This window comes from Meles meles, chromosome 14, assembly GCF_922984935.1.
Source record: "Meles meles chromosome 14, mMelMel3.1 paternal haplotype, whole genome shotgun sequence".
Lineage (NCBI taxonomy): Eukaryota > Metazoa > Chordata > Mammalia > Carnivora > Mustelidae > Meles > Meles meles.
In genome coordinates this window covers 50,600,474-50,607,387 of record NC_060079.1, presented here as the reverse complement: position 1 = coordinate 50,607,387, position 6,914 = coordinate 50,600,474, and the positions used below count along the sequence as shown (strand labels likewise).

At 39.1% G+C, this 6,914-nt stretch overlaps 1 pseudogene; it reads left to right on the top strand.

The window, feature by feature from the left end:
- Positions 1–1,003: 1,003 nt before the first annotated feature.
- Positions 1,004–1,440, top strand: LOC123956070 (annotated as a pseudogene).
- The last annotated feature ends 5,474 nt before the right edge of the window (positions 1,441–6,914 follow it).

Here is a 6,914-nt window from a genome sequence, read left to right as displayed (position 1 = left end):
AAAGAGAACAAGGTCTCTGGATGCTTAGATGCATGTTCTTAACCTCATTCTACACTTCCTATTAATATTAATAATAAAAATGCATATACATACTCAAACACATGAATGTGTAATATACAACTGTGTATTGACACTATATATTAATATATGGTTGACCGATTAAATACATATGTGTATATATTAATATGTAAAATAATACCCATATGGTGGAACCTGATAGGTATGGGATATGAAAAAAATCCAGTGGAAGACGTTTAGAAACTTTTCTCAGCTTTATCAATACTGGCTTGAGATTGCTTTGGAAAAGAATTAGTCATGGTTTTTCCATCTTGTAGGTCAACTTCTAGCTTTTGCAGCTCAGTCAGGATGGAACCAAAGGTCTAAGGTCTTCAGAACATACTCTCTTTCCTAATCCACCATGCTGTCCATCACCCTATGAAGCTTACTCTTTTTTTCTTTTGCCTCACTACAAGTCAGAAATCACAAGAAACCTTTTGTTTCTGACATTCTTTTTCTGCCAACAGGATTTGATCTTCTCCTTTCCATTCATTGTGTTAGGATAGGCTTCTCTTGGAACAATGGTGTTAAAAACAGAAGTATTTTATTTCTACCTCATGGGAAGTGAGCTCTGAATGTGTGAGTCTTCAGGGAAGCTCCTTCCACATCATCACTCAGGGTTCTATACCTTGGACCTATAGCCATACTCTCTCTTACACATGGCTCTCATGATGAAAGTGTTGGAAATTTCCACAGGAAATTTTATATTCTTTAGTATGAGAGTGTCAAACAAAATTTTCTTTCACAAATTATTAGGTAAAACTAGACATACAACCATATCTAATTACAAGGGAATATTGTCCAGAAGCCATGGGTATTGGTTTCCACACTGACTTTTACTTCTGTCATCTCTCCACTAGTTACAGGAGGACAGGAACTATATCCAGCATGTCCTTGACTCTCAGAAATGTCATCCTAGGTCTCTGTCCTTCAAGACCTATATAATATGGATCCAATCTCGAGGGGCAAGAGGATCATGATCTGGATGCAGGCGCTAAGAGTGGGAGACCATGTCTGGGGCAGCAGCTGCAGCCAGACCCCAAGCCGATCCATCCCCATAGTCGCCTGGTGGTGCTCGATGATTGCAGCATACAGCTGCTGTGGGGGGACCACAGTTCTACCCTCACCCCACCCCCACCTCCGTTGTGCTCTTCAGTACCCGCCTGGGAGGTCCCAGGATCATCTACAACGTGAAGTTCCTGAAAGAATGTTGGACTCACCTGTGAGCAAAACACCTTCGAGGGACCTGCCCACGTTTCCCAGGGTCACCAGCCCTGCCAGTGATGAAACCCCTACAGAACCATCCAGAACCACATGCGCCAACAGCCCAGAAGAGATAAGCCAGCAGGTGGCGAAGAATCACGCTTCGCAATGGATATTTAAAGAACCAAGCGCAGAATGGAGCAATACCTCTGGGCCGCTCTGGCCCTTCTTGGGAGAAGAGTCACAGCAGTCAGGCCTTGTGCTAGTTATAATCCTGGCAGACGGTGAGCATGGGTCAGCCATCCTGGTCCTCTGCTCCCTCACTCAGGGCACTTGCCCCCCCTTCCTTTTCGTGAACACCAGCAGATACCTCTGCGTGCCTCCATTCAAGCGGGAGCTGCCACCCTACGGGGAGTGATTCTCACCCACCACCCTGCAGCCCAGGGCCAGGAATCAGACACCAAGGAGCCCTTCGGAATGATTGTCCCGCCCTTCCCGTCCCACCCTCTGGGGGCGCACCCACTCCTTCCTTAGCTTGGTGCGTGGGAAAGCTCTTCTCCTCTCCTTCCCCAAAAGAGGAAAAAAGCGACCTTTGCTCTAGGGCTAGGAGCTGGCCCCTGTATGAACTCTTTAAAAAGCAAAAACTAAACAAAACAAAAAAACACAACTGTCTATGTATGTATATACCTATATCTGTACCCACCTAATTATCCATCTAGGCCGGAAATCCTAGTAAATTTGCCTACAGTCGTGACCACCCCCTGTGCTTGTGACTTCAGACCCTGTAGCAAGGAAATAGTGAATGCCATTCTAAGGAGTTGCTTAAATGTTTAAATGATCAATGTTTCATTAGCAGAGTTAAAATTGGAGGTGTTTTCTATGGTGGCATAAGGTCTTACAAAAAATTTTCATGTTATGGCTATGAGAGCACAGATCCAGGACCGAACTTAAAATATGCCTAGGTTCATACACCTGCATAGCCTACATAACTTTTAAGGTAAGTACTGTGGTATTATGTGTATTTCAATTTTATGTAACCATAGGTTTGCCATTTAGAGGTATTATCATCCTGAGAATTTTTTTTAAAGATTTTTATTTATTTGACAGAGACACAACAAGAGAAGGAACACAAGCAGAGGGAGTGGGAGAGGGAGAAGCAGGCTTCCCGCTGAGCAGGGAGCCCATTCGGGGGCTCCATCCCGGAACCCTGGAATCGTGACCTGAGCCAAAGGCAGACGCTTAACGACTGAGTCACCCAGGTGCCCCATCCTAAAAGTTTTTGCATATGGTATGTTATAGCTAATTTTGTATTCTTCTTTAAATGTGATATATAGCTTTAAGAACAGGGAAACCTTAATGTTATAGTAACATGATTGTTTTAGCAGCTGATAAGGGAATTCCCCATCTGATAAGGGTGAACATATTATTGTATATACCAAATCCATTCTTTAAATCATTTGTTCTCAAACTGTGCTTTGCTTTGCTTTTTTTTTTTTTTTTTTTTTTTTTGGAAAGGAGAATTCTTAGATGCATCCCAGGTCCACCGATTTAGAAACTCTCTGGTGGAGTGCAGCAATCTGTTATACTAAGATCCTCAAAGAGCGCTTAGAGGGGAACCAAAGCTGTTTGTCCAGTACTCTGCACCTGCATTTCAGCAAAGCAGGGGGAGCCTGTCCTTCTGCGTTGGTGTCTTCTGCACGCTCCCCTGCTCCGTCCTGCCCGCCCTGACCCTTCTCTTTCTGGAATTCACCAGTTCATTGACAGCAACACCAAAGCCTCACCCTCACCCAATGACCCAATGTGTTTCTTTCTTTCTTTTTTTTTTAAAATATTTTATTTATTTATTTGACAGACAGAGGTCACAAGTAGGCAGAGAGGCAGGCAGAGAGAGGGGGAAGCTGGCTCCCTGCTGAGCAGAGAGCCTAATGTGGGACTCCTTCGCAGGATGCTGGGATCATGACCGGAGTCGAAGGCAGAGGTTTTAACCCACCAAGCCACCCAGGTGCCCCGGCCCAATGTGTTTCTGATATAGTAGTGAGGCTTCTGTAATAGTTGCCTGAGTTCTAAAACCTCATTGCTTTAGTAACAGGTCTTTTCGTTTTCTGTAATTTGTTCCAGTATAGTTAACTTCAGGAAACTTTTTTTTTTAAGATTTTATTTATTTATTTATTTGACAAATAGGCATAGAGGCAGGCGGTGGGAGGGGGGACGGGGGCTGTGTGATGGAGGCTGCCTGCTGAGCAGAGACCCGGATGTGGGGTTTGATCCCAGAACCCTGAGATCATGACCTGAGCCAAAGGCAGAGGCTTAACCCACTGAGCCCAGGCACCCCCCTTTTTTTTAACTAGAGAGAGGAAAATAGATATTCCTAAAAACAAAAACATGGGTTATCTGTTATTTTACGTTTTTCGGACACCTGGGTGGCTCAGTGGTTAAGTGTCTGCCTTTGGCTCAGGTTGTGACCCCAGAGTCCTGGGATTAAGCAAACCCCCCCCCCCATCAGGCTCAGCAGGGAGCCTACTTCTCCCTCATCCATTTGTGCTCTCTTTCTCTCCCTGTCAAATAAATAAATAAAGTCTTTTAAAAAGAGAGTAATAGAACATTTTCAATATATATTTAATATTTTTTATCTTACTCTTGTGATGAACATCGAGGTCATACAATGCTACCAATCTTACACAATTCTTACTAAGATCCAAGATTGTCTAAAAATGTGAATTCTTTTTTTTTAATGTGGATTCTTTTATAAAATTCACCCAGCATGATACTATTACTTTGACAAATTTGGATAAGTTTCAAAAATTGGCAACATTTTCATATGTATTATCAAATCATTAATTTCTAGAATTATCTTCATAATATGTTATTATATTTAATTATCTCTTAGATTAAGCATATCTTAATTCATTTATATCATCTTGTTGGCCATCAGTATTACTACAGTGGCTCTTGATAGAATAATTTTGACATTCCTGAAGCTATGATTTGAACAACCATACTTATTATCACATCACTTATTCTATTCTGTGTTATAAATATTTTCTCCACTAGCTTAAAAATGTTTGCCAAAGTCTTGTAAGGCCACTAAACCTGGACATACACATTTAAAATGAGATTATTCCACAGGTGGGTTTTGCTAGTTATTGTCAAACCAAGTAATCATGACTCGGGTACTTTCAAAATTGAAACAAAACAGTTTATAATTCATTATTTCACAAAGCTATGCCTATTTCATGACGACACCTTTATTATTGGCATACTAGAAAAAAAGGCTCTTGCAGTGAAAAATGAGAAGAAATTAAGCTGGCAGTTTAGAATGGGGGATGACACTTAAAGTGAGCTCCGTGATTCATGTAGAATAATCTATCCTTCTAACATATTCAGCAGCTAATTATAATGCTCCTCTAAATCAATCTGTTTTATAACCATATTTTTTAAAAGACTACTCTTCAAGAGCTAAATATAGCCCTAGACTCTTCAAAATTAGAGTGTTTCCAGGAAAGTGGTGACTTTAAAGAAGTGTTCTAGATGTCACATTTGGACCGTTTAACCAGAGAAGTGGTAGTGTTTAGTGAGGCAAGAATTTATTTTATGATAAATTATATTTAGGGTTCTGAGCAAAATCTTATCTATTTTCTTGAAGTCTGAAGGCCCTGTTGTCTTTTACTTGAGTGTTTGTTTCCTGGTGAAGCTCATAGTTATGCACTTAACTATGGTCTAGTTCTGTGATGAGGTGACAAATATTTTTCTTAAAAATACTTTTTCACCTGTATTATTTAGATCTGCACTCTGAGCTTCTGCAAAGAGCAGTTTCCCCCATTGGTCCTTTACCTGTGGGGGTAAAAGAAAGCAGAGTGTTTAGGATAAAGTACTTTCAACATGTTGGCCTGCATTGTTCCTAATCACTTAACTCTTTTCTGGTGTTGATACTGTACAGTAGTAAATATGGAAATTATAATCCTACTATCCTATCCTAGTCTTTAATGATCACTTCCATGTTAGAAATATATTAGCTGTCTTTTTTCTTTAAACTGGCAATGAGAAAGGGAAGAGAACCCAAAGAAAATTTTATATGTATTCAAAAACCCACCCGATTAACATAACAACATCCCACTAACTATTATAAATTGAGAATACTAAATTATGGCCCTGAAATACATCTAAACCCCAACTTTATGTTTGGGTGTGCAGGATACAGCATCATTCACTATTCTGGGTTAAACCATGCATTCAGTTGTTTCCATTTATACTGCATCAAAGCAGTTGAAATCCAATTGAAAAGTTTCTTTAGACAGCCATTGTGTGGGAACATGATGTCAATATTAATAAAGGCTGAATTTCCCCTTGGCTCACTTCTTACAGATAAGCTTTTCAATAATACACTGCTTGCACCAAAGGTCTGATGGGACTGGGAATAGTAAAAAACACTAATAAAAGAATGTTGAATGTTTTTATATTAAATTTCCCCACAGGCAAACTGAAAAGCCTACTTAGAGAACGCCAATCAACATGGCACTTATTAAATGTAACAAGAGTCCTGTTACAACAGATCTTTAAAGCCCTAAAAATGAATTAGGAAATAGAGACAAAAGACAATCGCAAATTCATTTTTAAATGCAAACCCTGGACATCTCACTTGATGTGCACTAAATTGACCTGGCTTGTTTGATCTTCAAAAACTATCCATTTATGAGAGCTCACAACTTTAAAATGCTTTTACCTAAAGAAAGCAGTGGACCCTTTTATCTAAAATAAATTCTAGCTCTGTTTGGCTAAGCTGTCCAATAGAAATAAAAGACTTAGAAAGTGTCACATTCTGCCTATTTTTAAGACATAATAAAATAAATAACACACCAGGATAGTGACTAAAATAATAACTGGATAAAGAGGAGTTAAAGAGGTATTTTTTTCTTTAATTAACTAATATGAACCTAGCAAGACGTCGTGCAATGTACAACAAAAATTAAGACTTGGGGTTCTTAAATACTGTTTCAACATAACAACGTGGGGTTTGTCCTCAATCCACGGACTTACCCACCATCACTTTTATCTGAAGTTAAGCAATATTAAGGTGAGTGACAAAGATATTAAAACTGCCTGTCTTTGAGAACTTGAACTGCAGGCAGGGACTAACTTGGGTTTGACAATTAAAAAAATGCAATTGTTAACATTAGTTATTTCTCAAGGAGAACAGGAGGTGGTCATTAAGACTTCAGGATAAAATGTAATGGCATAGGAGCAATTTTTTTTTATTATGGATTTTATAAAACTGTTAAATACCATGTTGTTTTTCTTTCTTTGGGAAACACAGAACTTCTCACAAAGGAACTTCCCGCAAAGTCAAATTAAATTTCCCAATGTCTGGGTGAATAAGATTTTTTTAACTTTTTAAGTGGGCATTATCATAAGAAATTCCAAAAGGACATAATTGATACAAACTTCCTACAGTTTTTCAGTTGAGCAAGATATTGATTATATACTGTGTATTTGACAAACTACATACAAACTATGTATTTTGTATACATATGTGTATACAAAACACATTCTTTTCAAAGGAAATTTGACAGAATGGGAGAAGATATTTGCAAACGACATATCAGATAAAGGGCTAGTATCCAAAATCTATAAGGAACTTAGCAAACTCAACACCCAAA